Genomic DNA, 17,811 nt, shown 5'->3' on the forward strand with positions numbered 1-17,811 from the left:
TTAAAAAACAAATGCAAACCTAATGCAGTTAGCATAGAGCAAATAAGAAAGACACACTTTGTAACTAAGCTGAACTAGGTTAAAGTAGGTAGGAATTGAGTACAAAAGCAGTTTGTGACGTGTTAATTTATGTTGCATGTGAAGTAATAAAAAGAAGAAAACGAATATAGAAATCAATACAATAAACTGTGATTATAAATATTTATGAATGTATGTATTAATTAATTTATTTTAACAGAGAACAACCAGTTAACAGTCGAAATGTAAACAGTAAAATAGAGATTTATTATATTAATTGCAGCCCACTTGCTGTAGTGAATTTTAGTGGTATGGGAGTAACTGCTTTATATATTTATGACTATGGTGTGGCCCTTAAACTTTCTTATAGTATAATTAGATATCAGTTAAAATCACTGTAAAACCCTTCATGTGTGAGTCTAGGGAATTATGGAATTATACTGGAAAAGGCAGAAAACGAGTGCCTTATGTGACAAAAGGAAATACTGCTAGCCCAGCTATCTGGAGTTTTGCAAATAACTATATATCATTTGGGAATATTAACATGATTTATATAGAAGTGTAAGAAAAGGGAGATACTGCCAGCATAGCTGTTTGGAATTTTGTAAATGATTATGTGTCATTTGCGAATATCAGCATGATTCATGTGCTTCTGTTACAAATGTGGTAGGACTGTATGTCATATAAGATGATTTGTACATACATGTGCTCAAGAGATATGTTGGAGAGTACTCAGCATAGAGATATGCCCACAGTGTACCCTACTAGAAGAGAACAAAAATGTACATAAACTATTGTAAATGTGTAAATGTATATATTTTAGTAGTGGAAATGGAAACATAGGGGGTTAACTTGCAAAACTTCAGAAAAATAGTTAAATTAAATTATTTTATAACTGTACCATAAAGATGGTTTCAATGCAGCAAGGAGACAGGATGTCTAAAACTAGGTACCCTTCTGCATTGTCTTGTAAGTGTTTTAGTGTTTTATGTCTTCCAGCAGCTACAAACATCTGAGGGCTATGTATTTTCAAAGGAAGATGCTAAATGCTGGCAGTTTCTAGCAGTAGCGGTTTAGCTTGTGAACTAAAGTCAAATGACAAGAAGTGATGTCATCCTGCAAGCTAGCACATCAGTAATATTTGATATATTAATTTAATAACTCTCTGAGAGAAGAGGGGCATTTTGTATTTTGTCTTTAACTTGACATCATCAGCTGAAAAACTCACTCACCACATCTGTCTTGCCTTGTTATGAGTAAGTAAGTCTAGGGTACAGTAATTTCTCTTAGATACAGTTAGGAATATAGTAAAGTATAGCTTAGATGTTTTCTTTATTTATTTGAAACTGTCCTGCAATGTTATTTTAAGTATGTCCTATGATTTTGAACTCTGATGTAACTGTGATTATTTATTGAGTATGTTCATGTTCTTTTATTATTTGTTATTAAATATATTTAAACCTTTCAATTGTGGCTGATCTGTCTAGAGATATTTAAGCTCTTAGCGTACTTGCATATCTATTTGGTGACACTGTGCAGGCTACTCCTAATAGTATTGCTCTTGGTCAAACTACTATTTGGATTAATAGCAACATTACACAGTAAGATTGGACACTCTTTGCTAAGGGTGTTAAAGTAGCTGATAAGTAGTGGCTGGTGGCAATGAAAACTACCTTATAGTCTGGGCAGAAGGGGGCATAGCTAATAAACTTGTGCTACCCTTTCTCAGGCGTGTGTGTGTGTGTGTGTGTGTGTGTGTGTGTGTGTGTGTGTGTGTGTGTGTGTGTGTGTGTGTGTGTGTGAATCAAACCTCAAAGTGTGTGTGTGTGTGTGTGTGTGTCAGCTACTTGGTCAGGGACACAAAGCACTGGTTGGACAGAAAGGGTGCTGGAGGTCTTGGCTTGGCCATTCAGCTGAGATCTCAACTCTATAGCTGTGCCACTGGGGAGTCTTATTGGAGTTCTGGAGGAAGAGGGATAAACCAGCCCCAGACCGACCATGATCTCTGTGTGCTCTTAAGGGAAATACCACTTTACTGTGTGTGTGTGTGTGTGTGTGTGTGTGTGTGTGTGTGTGTGTGTGTGTACTTTCCATCCTCCCAATGTGTACATCTCCCACTGTTACCAGTGGTGAGGATTGAGACTCCTTGATTACTGTGCCAGTACTGGGTCCTCACATGTTATATGGCCATTTATAATGGGGTAAGGTTAATCAGGAAGATGAACAGAATTATACTGAGAAATCAAACAAAGGGCAGATACATGAGCTGACATCTATACTTTCGTCCTGTCAGTGGAGAAGATACATGATGACATCGACAGATAGTAGACAATCAACCACAGTTGTTGCACTGGAAATAGTTGTGGAATAATGAGCATTTGGTTACATGGGGTAAATTTAAGACAAAATATGGTCATCACATTGGAGGCTTTACATTGAATTGAATTGAATGATGTATTTTTGAATTTGAAGTGGAGTCAGTCCATGAGTAGGGCAGTCCATTCTCGGTAATGCGGCTAGTAGATGAGAGATGTTTTCCCTCTCTGCATACATACTATTAATACTGCCTGTGTGGGTCCACACAGATAAAGGAAATGGCTAAACTAACAGTCTCTTCAATAAGGACTATAGATAACCAGATTGTGTTAGCCATATTTAGTAGGGCTGTAAAATGTGTCCACTCTAATACTAAATGAACGAGATACTGATTTTTTTATTTTGCAGTATTTACTCAAATATTTCTAGATTTCATGAAATGTGTAGAGGTGTAAACTCCTTTTGTTGGAGGTGCTGTGATGTCTCTAAAAGAGGGTGGTATCATATATTGTGGGTTTGTCCTAAATTAATAAGATTTAAACAGATATGTAACTGGACTGCATACTTTGCTATAGTTTTAACTCAATCTATACAGACAGATTGTGGGGTATGAACCTAAAAGCTATGTGCGACATGTTAGTGTTGGTGGCCATAAAGGTAATTAAAAAGAAAATAGAAGCCACTGGAAAATCCAATGAAACAAGCATTGATAGGCTACCTTGACAGGTTTTGTTTTTTAGAGTCATTAATGGGCAGTAACAATGGTGATAGACAGGTTGACAGACGAGATCAGACAGAGGTCCCCGTGGACTATGATGTTTGCAGATGACATTGTGATCTGTAGTGAGAGTAGGGAACAGGTGGAGGAGACCCTGGAGAGATGGAGATATGCTCTAGAGAGAAGAGGAATGAAGGTCAGCAGGACTAAGACAGAATATATGTGTGTGTGAATGAGAGGGAGGATAGAGGAATGGTGAGGATGCAAGAAGTAGAGGTGGCGAAGGTGGATGAGTTTAAATACTTGGGGTCAATAGTTCAGAGTAATGGTGAGTGTGGAAGAGAGGTGAAGAATAGAGTGCAGGCAGGATGGAGTGGGTGGAGAAGAGTGTCAGGAGTGATTTGTGACAGACGAGTACCTGTAAGAGTGAAAGGGAAGGTCTAGAAATGGGTAGTGAGACCAGCTATGTTATATGGGTTGGAGACAGTGGCAATGACAAAAAGACAGGAGTTTGAGCTGGATGCGGCAGAGTTAAAGATGTTAAGATTTGCATTGGGTGTGATGAAGGTGGACAGGATTAGGAATAAGTATATTAGAGGGTCAGCCCAGGTTGGAAGGTTTGGAGACAAAGCCAGAGAGGCAAGATTACATTGGTTTGGACATGTGCTGAGGAGGGATGGTGAGTATATTGGGAAAAAGATGCTAAGGATAAAGCTAGCAGGTAACAGGAAAAGAGGAAGGCCTAATATAAGGTTTATGGATGTGGTGAGAGAGGACATGCAGGTGGTTGGTGTGACAGAGCAAGATGCAGAGGACAGGAAGAAATGGAAACAGGTGATCCGCTGTGGTGACCCCTAACGGGAACAGCCAAAAGAAGATGATGAATGGGCTATATATATATATATATATATATATATATATATATATATATATATACAGAAAAAAAGACAACACAAAAAATATAAATGTGTGCTATGTGTACTAGAATTTATAGGAAATTAGGCAATTATATCCTTTGTTTTTGGGTAGCATGCCATTACTGAATATTAGACTTTCTTCTTGCACTTACAAAGTGTACAGTTGTGTATTGAAAGTGTGTTTTTTTGTTTCTGCACTGATGCTGCTTTCTGATTTCACTGTATAGACCAGTGTATAAGATGGTGTTTACATTTTCTTTCTGCGCATACTTATTTTTGCAAAGCTGAACACATCCACTGACATAAGTAGTTACAGTGAATGCACATTTAAATTACTTTTATCAAGGCATAACAATAAAGTGAGATTTTATTTAAAAATTAGAAAAAAATAATACTAAATATGTTTAAAGACCACTGCAGAGTAGAACATTCTCAAGGAAGTAGCACATTGATGTCTGTAATGTTGAAAATCAGGTTTGATTTCAATCTAAACCTTTTATATAACCCATCATGAAAGAAAAGAAAACAAATAGGTCACTCATAATTTCATGGAACTGCAGGTACAAAGTAAACCTACAGAGATTTGTACAAAAAAAATGATTCCGGACAGGAATGAAGCTTTGTGCACAGCAAACACATTTGGTGGCTACAGTATATCAAATATGGTTATGATTCAGGCAAAGTTATACTCAGTATAGATTGGTGGCTAAGTGATATGTAGTGTGGCTAATATAAGCTATTTTCTCACTCTTGTAGCTGACAGAAATATCAGATGAGTTATGGGAACAATGGGATCCCTTATATTATCTATAACAGTTTAGCCAGATTGATTTGCTTATCCTTTTAGCTACACGAAAGTCCAAAAACCTGTTTCCTTTAATTTAAGGCCTATTTAAATACTTAATCCAGAAGCAGACTGGTTGCTGTTTTAATTAAACCAAAACTCTATTTTCTGTCTATTGCTTATGAAGTGTACAAAAAATTCCCTTCACAACCGAATCTCAAAACAAATAAAAATAGTCTATACAACTTAAATAAATAAATAAATAAATCTCTTGGAAGGCTGTGTAAGCCGAGGTGCTAAGTGTTTCGTTAAATTTGTTTACTTCTTGGATCAGTGGTCTTGGTGGTATTTTATGAAATAAACATAATTTGCCTAAGTTTATTCACAAACAGTTTATTTTTTGTTTCCCACACTGAGAAACTACTAAAATACCTGTCAATCTTTGACCCTTATAGCCAAGCATAGGTACACATGCAATCTGCCAGCTATCATCAGTAATTCCCTGCTCGCTTCACTTTTTTATCATGGTAATCATATCAAGAGATAGGTTCATTTTTAAAAACTTAGCATGGCACAGTCCAGTGCAGAATTTTAGTCACTTTTTTATTCATCCAGTCTTTCCATCAAACCCAATGTTACTGATAGCTGACAGTAATTAGCTATATCATCATCATCAACCCACTTTTTCACATTTCTACATGGTGTTGGGTGTCATGTTAACTGACTCCATCTCTCTGCATTTAATGCCATACCTCCTGCCTATGGCTCTATGTGATTTGGTCATTTAAGTATACAACTGCTAAATATTTGCTGGTATTCCATTAATGCATTTCAGGTGTTTTTTTTTTTCTTATTTTACAAAAGGATTAATGAGTAGTAACAGTTCTTCATTTTAGATAGGTAGTGAAATGCTCAAAAAATTATAAATTTTCAAATAAAAAAGTGATGTAAGAAACACTCCAAACTTTATTGCAAAGAAATCAGTAAGTGCTTATGTCTTAACAAGACTTTTTTCAAACTGACATACCTTTCTTTACTCCAGCCTTTTAAAACATTAATCACGTGATATAAAAAAAAAAAAAATCACGACATAAAAATCACATGACCACTTGCATAACTAATGCTTTAACCTTTTCTTAAAAAAAAAAAACCTTTTTCTTTATTATTTATTGAGAGAGGGTGAGGCAGATTCTGCCATGAATGTTGTTGAATGTTTGCCACTCACCTGTACTAAATAATAAAAAAGATTCTGTTGCTTTTTTAAAAAAAGAAAAGGCTAAAACATTAGTTATGCAAGTGGTCATGTAATTTTATGTCATGTGATTTTTGTGTCATGTGATTATTTAATGTTTTAAAAGGATGGAGTAAAGGAAAGCATGTCAGTTTGAAAAAAGTCTTGTTAAGACGAAAGCGCTTACTGATTTCTTAACAATAAAGTTTGATGTGTTTCTTACATCATTTTTTTTATTTGAGTTCTTCATTTTATTTAGTTTGGAGCACTAACAGTTAATATAGTGTACCTCATAGCTTTGTACTACGAGGAAGAACAAACACTCAATGTCAATGAGCACAGTATTCAGAGAAACCGGTTTATGATGAGCCTGACCACAGTTTTTTTTAGTCATTACGAATGACATGATCTGATAGTTCATTTCTGCTTGCATACCTTTTTTTTTTCTTGACTAGGTCTATCTACTGTCCTTTAAGGTGCACGCACATATATTCTAAGCACAATCTCAAATTTGGATTTCCTGAGGAAAAGGGTAAATGCTGAACCCTAGAACATTTCTCTTCTTCTGTTTGTAAAGGCAAATAAACAGAAAACAGTACAAGTGTATCTCACATTGTAAATAAGCATTTAAATAAATAAATAAATGTCTGCTGGACTCAGTTCTGTAGCAATGTGCTTTTAAACCCAAGTTTATGGTCCTGTATTATTGGACTTGAACAGCTGACATGAGTTTGGCACAGATAAAAGCTAATGTAACATATTATCAATTAAAGCTTAACTGAAATATTTATCTTTGAACCATCCTCATTGCGTCTTTATTTCTGGGTTAAGACAAAGGCATCAGATATACCATCATAGAAGACAGACCTCTCAGTCCAGAGAGACTAAAATTACAGATCTGTGAGAGATTTATAAATCAAACACTGTACCATATGAAAGTGAATGCCTTCATAGTTGACAGAGAGAGACTGAAATTACATTTCTGTAAGAGAGAGATACAGATCAAACACTGTGTCATATGAAAGTCAAGTAGTGCACCTCCAGTGCTACATACCTTAAAGCATTAACTAAAAACAAGTCTAATGCAGGTTCTCCTGGGCTAGGTGCTCATGATACACATGTTCACTGCCACTTGCTCAAAAAAACAAGTTTTGAAATTCCCACTAGCCTGATCTCTAATTTCTAACTACACCTCCCGGCACTTGACCCTAAAAAACATATAGGCCCTACCAGAACCCTAACTCTAAACCTAAAATTCCCACCAGTTTTCCAACATAAGTACTCATTCCCTTACCCTAAAACTCCATTCCCCCTCCCTAACCCTAAACTCACAGATCACTCCCTGAACCTAAAACTACAACCCACTCAATTAAACATAAATTTCTGATTGCTACTTAACCATAAAACTCCCCTCCCTGAACCTAAAAGTCTCTTCCTGTTCCTGAAACCTAAACTCCACTTCCTGTTCCTTAACCCTAAATTCTCATTCCCACTCCTTAACCATAAAATCTCCCTCCTATACCCTTCCCAGCACTTTCCATAGGTACATCACTTGAATTGGGTAATCTAAGACTGCTGCTTACCAAAACTCATACTCGAGTTTGAGCATGACTAATGGCCTACAGCAGCTACCAGACATGAGTCCTTGCTTTGAAACAGTGGGTTTTGAGTAGTCAGGATTCAATTAGGGTTTAAGTTTAACTGTTTAACATATGATGTACTGACAGACTGGAGATATATGTCAGGACTAGTAGAGTTTATAGATATAATAAATGGTCGGAAAGAGCTGGAAGTAAGAGAGGCTATGATGTTGATGAAGAAAGTGCTATTTCTGAGGGGGATAAGTCTGGCTAGGAGTTTGGTGAGGAAGAAGACCCAGGTTGAAAATTTTTCTTAACTGAGAGCCAGAATTTCTGTTTTTTTTATGATTATCTTGTGGGTCAAAGTAATATCTTTTTGATGAATTTGCTTCTTGGTGAGACTGCACAACTCCTTGTACAGATGTAAGGTTTGACGGATTTTCTTTGTGTCATTGTTTCAAAGCTTTGTCTCATTTTTGCATGACATTTCTTGTAGAATGAGACTGCTGGGGGATGAGTATTTTTTATCCTTTTATTTCTATTGGGGCAAGAGTATTTAAATTATTCATGAATATATTGTTGCATTTGTTGATAGCTTCATCTAGTGTTAGAGTTTTGAGTGGAGGCCATCTGACTGGTTTTAGTAGATTATTGAGTGTATCAAGATGAAAGAAAGATTTCTCATAGCTCTGTATTGATATTTTTAGATTGTGGGTGATCTCTCTTTATTGAATAGAGGCTGATGGTCACTAAGGGAATTAGGCAGTACCCCTTAGATAGCATACTTACTGGGTTCAGAGAAAGGTATCAGGTCATGGAAAGACTTTTTCTGATTCACTTAACTTCAGCTGAGTTGGGGAAGAAATCAGTTGTTTGAGCCCATACAAGTTAAGACTAGTAGTCAGGGTGTTAGATGTCATAGATAATCAGTCAGTGTTAATGTTGTGTAAGGTAATGGTTTCAATAATAATAGTTGCAGTTATCTATCAACGAATTTCTTCTAATAAGCTAATATTATTACCTGGTGGTATGTAGAAGGCAACTATACAAAGTGTCTTATGTTTATTAACATTGAGAAGAGAGATAAGAAGTTCTGCATTTTGGAGGGTTGCTTATGTTAGTTTGGAGGTATATTGTAGCCAGTAGATAGATTTTCAAAATCTGTTATATGGGGTTTTAACCATGTTTGGGTAATGGCAGTGATATCTGGTAAGCACTGAAGAAACCATGATTGCAGGTCTGTAACTTGTTTAGAATATTACAGATGTTAATGGAAGGAAGGTGTTATATTGGAGTTAGGGGTGGAGGATGGTGGAAAAGATGAGGCTGAGAGGCCAGGGTTCAGATGGATTCCACCAGAAAGAGTAGTTTGAGAGAAGAGAGGATTTGGATTAGGATTAGTTATTTTCTCTTATAAATTATATGAATTTATTCCTGGTTATGTCAAAGTGAAAAATGTGTAAAACAAATCTCAGCATTTTGACGCCTTATTTTGTTTTCAAGTATCATGCCAAAGTGAACCAAATGCTTAGATGTTTTGCATTTGCAAAGGTGAATAGGTTGAATATTAAACAAATATGAGGAAATAGATATGAAGGAAGGTTTAACCTGAGTATAGGTAGGGTAGCTGATAGCGTGTGAGTGTGAAGAAAGTGTGAGATTACCATGTCAGGTAGTAAGGTGACAAACAAATAGAGACATGAAGATGCAAATGAATAACATGGGAGATAGAGAGGGCTATGAAGTAGTTAAGGAGAGATTATTGTTTAAACCAAGGGAACGATGTTAAAGAAGAAGAGAAGAAGATGATAAGAACAGATGAGAGTAGAAAGGTCTTGCTGGACATTCCAGGCAGGGTGTTTCTTTATTATGGAGATGGAGAAATGTTAAGATTTCAATAGAGTGCAGGTCAGTTAGAAAAATGTAAAATATACAATGGTGTATTTTGAATGGTCCACTCTGCCACTGCCTACTGTAGCTACTTGGCTAACTTGCTTAACTTGCTTAATTTGCTTAATTGCTTGATTAACTTGCTTAGCTAACTTGGTTAATTATCTGTATTAGACCATCTAGTTTAATGTTTAATTTTAAGTGTACTGCACTGTCATTGTTTGTCACTAATGAACTTTAGGGTTGATGATGAGTCTGGAAATTATATTTGTTTGTGTCCCAATACCATAAATTGAATTCACTAAAGTCTTTTAGTGAACCTAAAATGCAGATTTTATGCAGGGGGACACCATAAATCTGCCAACTGATGCATACTAACTTCATGACGGCACAGCAGTGAAGAAGATGATAACATCAGGTTTACTTTCAGAGTACTTCCTTCACAGAACTGGGACTCACAGTAAGAGTTTACAAACAGCTGCCATATTCCTTTTATGAACTGAACTTATCCGTGTCAGAAGAAATGTTTGAGGTTTAATTAATTTGCACAGTACCCTCAAGGCACTCCAATAAAATAATATATTATTCCTGTATTTTCCTACAGGCCAGCACAACTGGGTACATGTTGAATTTTTAAGCTTTACTTTGATCTGAAAACATTTTCTTAATTTGGGAGTAATGTTAACTGCTTTTCATAGTGTCAGTGTACAAAAGGACAATAATTCAAAATGGATGTCACCAATGAAACCATAAAAAGTTTTTTTCCTTCCAGTGTAAGTTACAGGTGACCGCTAAGGTCAGAATGAAGATGTTTATGAAAAGTATTAAATTGCACTATATTTCTTTGATGACAGGATGCAATACACCTGCTTAATTTGTCCTTTAAAAGTATTTAGCTTTCTACCACTTCTCCATTTCTATCTTCCCCTTCCCTCTTTAACAGATGTTATAAAAAGAGTTGTTCATCCCTACAGTCTATTGCCTGTCCTTCCTTTTCCATTACCCAATCCATCAATAATGTAGGGACCAGACCTTCACATTTCTGCAACATGATTTTGGCAACCATAACATGACCTTTGAAACATGGTGCTTGAGTAGGTATATTCAATTGTAATACAAATAGTAAAATGTGTTGATGAGCACAGCTATAATCAACTACTGTAAAGGGTTAATCCTAAGAGACACCAAATGTAGATATTTCAGGGCATTTCTCATTTCTGAGGTGTTAGTGACACCTCAGAGTATGTATATGTGATTTAGCAGTGGGGTGATAATGAAGAAGCCCCTTCTCCAAAGAAAATGTGTTGATTCTTAATAGGTTGTAAGGTTGAGAGGACTCTACTTTACAAACACTGTTTTCAGGTACTGCTAGGTTGCATACTGTTATTATGTGATGGATTGTTTGCAGTGATATGTTTAGCACTATTTTGTTTTAATAATTGTGTGAAATGAATGTATGGTTTGATTAAATACTATGATTCTCATTTCTTTTCCTTTTTTTTCTGATCATTATTAGGAAGAGTGTTAGCTCCTCTGTTGAACTCATCCTGCTCATTCTTTTGCAAGCTTTTCTTTCAGTGCTTTCTAGCAACATGATGGCCTTCTCCTTACATGACCTACACACACTAGAAGCCTGACCAAATGCATCATTTGGAAGTATTATCTCACTGTCTTTGTAGTCTTCCCCAAGTATAAACACTTTTATTCTTTTGGCTGCATTGCCAACTTCATCTGCTTTTGGTGATCTGTGGTGATCTGGTACAGGATCCATTTCCTCTCTGCAATCAACAGCTGTACTCACCTTAGCCAATAATTTACATCAGGGTAGCTGTGACCCAGATACAGCACTTTACTTTTGTTGGAACTGAACCTCAAAATCTAACTTTTACCCACTTGCTCAGTTTTTTAAATCTTCCTTCACATGTTCCTATCCTCCATTTGGAAACAACTTTATAAAATCCATGGATAGGTATTTGATTACTCTCTGTGTCATTAGGTGTCTGAAACAAGCATGATGATGGATAAGAATTATTTAACTAACTCCTACAGTATGTCACTAGTCACTTTTCTTATTTTTATAATTGACCCTCTCATCCCAATGAGTTGTACTCTGTCATACAACAATGGATTAATGCAATTCTTTATTGTTTTTTTTTAACTCAACAACGAATGTTTCGTAGCAGCCAGATGTTTAGGACCAAAAGGCATTACAGAAGATCGTGTAAGCAAAAATTAGAAACTGATCATAAAGGAAGGACTGGGAGAAAACATAGGCACCTAATGTATCCTTAGAGTTACTCTTCACAAAGGAAAAATAGGAGGGTACCATGTTTGTAAGGAAAAGACAGGACTGAATATTGTCTAGGCAACAAAATAGAAAGGCATAAGATTCAGAGGGAATTGGCTATTCTTAGCTAGGATAAAGCACATGGGCCAAAAGGACTACCTATGAGAGGCCTCCAAACTCTTGCTAATGGGTTGGCAAACCCCTTGACAGAGAACATCAAGAGATCACTAGCTAGTACAGATGTACCGGAGGACTGAAAGTCAGTGATTATGCTATTCTTCTCCAAGGGTTTAGTAGAAATAATTGGAGAAGTTAAAGGCCTACAATGTTACCAACAGTGGCAGAAAAAGCCATAGTTAGGATTTTTTGGGGGAAAAATGGTAGGATTTCTGGGTGACAGCAGTGTCCAGGAAGGTGACCAATCAAGAGTCAAAGCCAGAAGGAATCTGTAATTAAATGTGATCCAGCTTTATGACTTTTTCTTGGGTGACCTTCAAAGAAGAGCACTAATAGATGTAGTCTACTTCTGTCTCATCCGGGAGGTTGATACTGGAGATATGGGGATAGGACAAAAATTGCACAATATAGCGGCATGGTTAAATGCAAGACACAGAGAGTAGCTGTGAGATGTTTGGAAAAGGAAGAGACTAACAAAGTAATCACATGGGTCCATTGCTCCTAACTTCTTTGTTCAAGAATAATGGGGTGGGAGTGGAGGCAAAGGCTTAAATCAGGGACACTTTTTAAATATCACTCCAATTCACTTAGAAAGCAAAAAGAACAACATATTTTTCATCAACAAGAATTTTCTGGAGAATAAGAAGTAGGAAACTTTAAGGGCAAGCTTTCCTGGCTGAGTGTAATGCCAGTGATTTATTAGAAAATCAAAAATGTTATGAAGGGAAGGGAAGGGAAAAATTATGAAGGAAAATCGGGGATGTATTACACAATCAGGGACAGTTGAGAGGTATGAGTGGGTAAGAATTTGTCCTGGATTAAGTACCACTCAGTGTATTTTTCTTAAACATACATGAAGGAAGAGAGAACAGGATTAATATATTTGCCAGTGACATAAATATAGGTGCAACAGTGGAGGACTTGGAGAAGAATCTAGTCAAGGGACTGGAATGGCTCAACAAAAGGACAAAAAGGTGGCATTTGAGGTTCATTGCAAGCAAATGCAAAGCACTGCACTTGGGCAATAACAGCCTAAGCAGAATGTATGGCAACATCCATCCATCCTCAACCTCTTTTCCTATTTTTGCACATGGGGTCGAAGTGTCACTTCAACAGTGACAATCATATTGAGCCAAGGTTTACACCACCGAGTGGCTAGCCCTGCCACAGTAGTTCATTCGTACCACTCACTAGCAAACACACTTTCACCTATGGCCAGTTTAGAATGTCCAATCCACCTACTGCATGTCTTTGGAATGCGGGAGGAAACCAGAGCACCTGGAGTAAACCCACGTGACCACAGGGAGGACATGCAGACTCCACACAGAAGGCACCCCAGCTGAGAATCAAACTGAAGAACCTCTTGCTGTGAGGCAACAATGCTAACTGCTACACCACTGTGGCTACAAAGCAGGAAAAAGGTCTGCTGATCACTTCTGGATTGGGAAACAAGGACCAGAGTGAGAGGACAATGAAAGTAGCAAACAGAATTGTGGCATGTATCTTCAAATTCTCAATGGAAAAAGGTAATGCTTTCTATTCTGGGAACCTGACCAGATGATATTTTGAGCACTGCTTGGACTTCTGGGATATAGAAGAAAAGGGACATCAGGCTCCTGGAAAGATTTTAATGCTAAACAACCAGAAATGTAAGTGAAATAAAAGGATAGGAATGGCATCTGAGACAAGAGCAGTTACAGGTCTACTCACCTGAAATGAGCTGAGAAAAGGGAAACAAGGTACTCATGTATATTACTGTGGCACAGAGATATGAAGGGCCAACTCTATTCAGGAAGGACAAATGAGGAAAGAATGGCTCAGGAAACATAATTATAGGGAATAACCACTTCATGGATCTTTGAAAGTTCCTTTTCAAAGAGAGAGTTGTAGATCCATGGAATGGACTACCTGAATACAGGGTGGAGATGGAATTTGCTGAGACATTCAAGAGAGCATGTACCAGCTGGCCAAGTGGTAAGAGGGAAAAGTGGGTGTGGAGGGGAGGTAAGATATTAAGGCACCTTTAAGGGAATTAAAAGGGTAGATTAGATGGGCTTATTGCCTCCTTCTGCTGGCAAGTAAATTTAATGTACACCACATCTGCATGCACTGTTTCTAGCTGTTTGTGAGACATCTTCTGACCTTGAGCCCATGCTGACAGTTGTCCTCTCGACAATCAGCCAGCCTTTCTCCTAAGGATTCTACTGGATTCTTTTCTGCTACACCTCATACATAAGTTCCCGACTTGCTGTATTCCCGTTTTCAGGAACTTTTACAGTGGCCAGCATTCTATTCTCAACCACATTCAATCCTTTTGTCAGCATAAAATGACCAAAATACTGTGGAATCTGGTATGAAACCATCTATTTCTTATACCTTAGCCTCCCTTATAAACTGGTTTACTTTCAACCTCATCTTTATCTAGCCAGGAATCATTCCATTGCACTTACCACCCCATCCTAGCTCCCCCTGTAAGAACAGCATGAGTTTCTTGCTTCCTGTTGCAGTGACTGGAGCAAAGTATTCAATCAACACCCTTCTTTTCCCCAGTCTTTCATAATTTTATATCATCCTGCTAAACCTGGCCAAGTCTGTTCCTTTTTTTTTCAGTCTTTCTGCTAAATATATAAATAATGATTTTCCCCCTCTTGCCCCAAGTGTCATATTCCTTCAAAATTGTACTTTTGTTATTCTTACCTCATTTCCTACCCTTATGAATGCCCTCCAGTAGTGTGACACATCCTCCTCACCACTACTTTCCACTTATTGTTGGCCCTGTCTTTTGCTTACTCACAATACATGTCTTTATAGACAGCCATAGTGGCTGCCTGCCTTCATGCCTTTTACCTTCTCCTCATTGGCCATTGTCTTAAGTAGTGGACTGAGTACTAATTTCCATAACTTGTTTATTTTTGTTTGTCCCCAGTCTCCTAAGTCATCTTACATACTTCCCCTAGTTTGCCATAATGTATTTCCTAATGTTTCACACCATCACCTCTGTGTTCCTAAACATTCTCCCTATTTTAAATTATATTGTGTAATAATTCATGTTTACTAATAGCTCCTTCATCTGAAATTCATGTGCCCTCCATAATTGTTAGCAGCACATTTAGAATTCTGTCCCTTCTGGTATACTTCCACATAACTTGGCTAAACTTCTCATAGTCCAAGATTTTGAACCAATTTATATTCTATACTAGACCTTAGAATCTTCCAATCTGCTTCCACAGTACTCATATCTTCAATGACATCACCGCTGTTCTGCTACTCTACATATTTATTCTCTAGTTCAGTCTCTCATTCTGTACACATGATATGTCTGGAGGATGATAATTGTATTAGCACACCTGTATTCTTTCTCCCATCCTCTGCCTGAACCAACAGTGCACTAGGGGTCCTGACTTTCATGAAAAGGTATTTCTCCTTCTTTTTAAACAAAATTCAGTGCTCTCTTTTTGAAGCTCTCCATCTTCTATCCATCTCTGTTATTACTGAATAACCTACAACAATGCATCTGTATGTAAAACCACTCAGGTCATTGGCTCATGTTTCTTTAATACCAACAATGTCCAGCCTCCACACATGCATCAGGGGTTGCAACTGTCTCATCTTCTTTTTTTCTTTTTTCTCTGAATAGTAATACTGCCCTGCCATGTTCTGAGTCACTCCGGTTTGTTTCTCTTGGTTCTCTGTCCCTTTTTAACTTATTTCAACTGTATGAATACCTAGTACCTTCTTCCACATTTGTGACTTTCTTTTTACCCTGCCAAAATTAGTATGAAGGTCCAGTAATTAAAACATATGTTTAGATTTCAGATGTTTACAACACTCTGCCATCTAAGATAAGATGAAGCATTTGCCAAGATTAGCACTAATCTGTCAAACGAATCCTTTTCCATCTGCCTACCAGTCCCAAGACCTTCGCCATTGTTTATTACCACACTCCGCCATTTTACGGCCATATTCAACTCCTTCTTCACTTTGTTTGCTGCTGACACAAGTACCTCTTCTGACAATGCTGCCTCTTACCCTCAGTGGTATCATCCCTTCCACCTCCCTGGAACTACTTGCTACTACATCAGCTGTCTAGTCTACAGGGTAATAATGTATAAATGCTCCATGAAGTGTCCATCTCTCCCACTATGTGACCTAATTTTGTCATCTTTAGATTTCATTTGTCAGCTTTCACCATGTGTTGCCAAGATTGAAGCTAAGGACTCATTTTGCTATGATTTGTTCTCCCACTGTTTCCCTTTCTGAGATATTAATTCCCTTGGTGATGGAGTGTCCGGTTACCAACATCTTCTTCTCTTTCTCCACACTGGTTAAGAGAAAACAGATTAGGAATTTACACTGGATATGACAGGCAACTTTACAGCCTCAAAATATGTGTAGTAAATCAGCAACATTTGCGTTTAAAACTGACACACTAGTGTAATGGTGTAATGCGTAACTTTGCAGAAGTAAACCTGGCAAGTGTCAAGTAGACATTGTAATTAATCAAAAATTATTGGCTGCACAGTTTGGCAAAAAGAATTAACATGAAGTAGTTATACCATATATGAAGCCAATGAAAACTATTATTTGTTTTTGATAGAACCACAATCGAGTGCTAATGCAGAAAAAACAGGAAATGTAGACTGCAAGTAAATAAAGAATTATTACACCATTTTAAGATGAGGTGGTGCTGTTTGTGATTAGAGATTTAATTGTAGAGTGTATAACATTTCTCCTTATCAAACAGTATGGCACAAAGTATTTGACTGGAACAAATATTAGCAGATTAATATATAAAGAAAGCTTACTTGGAAGTAACATTCCTGCAAAATATATCTTAATTCCATGAGCATCATAGGCAACAAGATAAAAATAAGACTGACAATCTGGAGAAAAATTACAAATTAATTATACATGTAATTAATGGTAATTAATACTCATAATCAATGGTAGAGGTAGGATTTTCATGTGTAACTCAGAAGAGGAATATATTCTCTCACAATCCTTTATCCTACTTCACCACAACATGGATATTTACTGCCACTATGGGCAAATTTAGAGGAAAAAACAGAAACCTGGTGGGAGAAATTTGGTATACCGACCGCCGGTTACCATCTATACAGGATTTGCATGTTCTTCTGTACTTGCACATTTTTCTAGTTGTTCTTGTTTTTCCCTATCTGAAAAGTGAGCTGGCTAAATGGATGCTTCAAGATGTCCACATATATTTCATTTACCTTTGACAGGATTGTGGCAAAACAGGTCTTATGACCCATTGACTAACCCCATTAACAAGTGAATACATTTAAAAAGTTCTTTAAAAACAGCAGTACTAATTGGCTAGTACCAACTTTTATACTTTTGGAATGAAGACTTATAGCTCATAGGTTCATAGGTTCATAGGTTGATACTAGGCTATCTGCCCTAGGGCATTTATAAGCCTAGACAGAGTGTGTGTGGCTTTCGCCACCCTTTTAGATTTAGTTGACTGTGCCTCTGTATAGTAGGTCAAAGAAGATAGCCCCTTTAAGGTTAGTTTACTGTACCTCTGTCAAGCAGGGACACAGAAGAGATCCCAGGGGTAAACTTACGATCTCCCATCCACTCGTCAAGATTTCTCTTGAAGAGGGTCATGTAATTAGCCAGGCTGAAAGGTTCAGTGTTAGAAGCTGAGGGTGCAGAATCTGCTTCTCCTGCTGAGACAACAAGGAAGGAGTCTGAGGCAGGTGCCATGAGGATAACCGTGACACACTGTGCAGGAGAGGGTACCAGTATTGGCATGGCCAGTCTGGAGCAATCAATATCATCCTTGGTTTGTCCTGTTTGATTTTTAGTAGTACTTTGAAGAGCAGAGGCAGAGGGGGGGGAAGGCATAGACTGATAGTTTTTCCCAGCT

Source organism: Protopterus annectens, chromosome 5.part0, assembly GCF_019279795.1.
Source record: "Protopterus annectens isolate FY-2018-M chromosome 5.part0, PAN1.0, whole genome shotgun sequence".
NCBI lineage: Eukaryota > Metazoa > Chordata > Ceratodontiformes > Protopteridae > Protopterus > Protopterus annectens.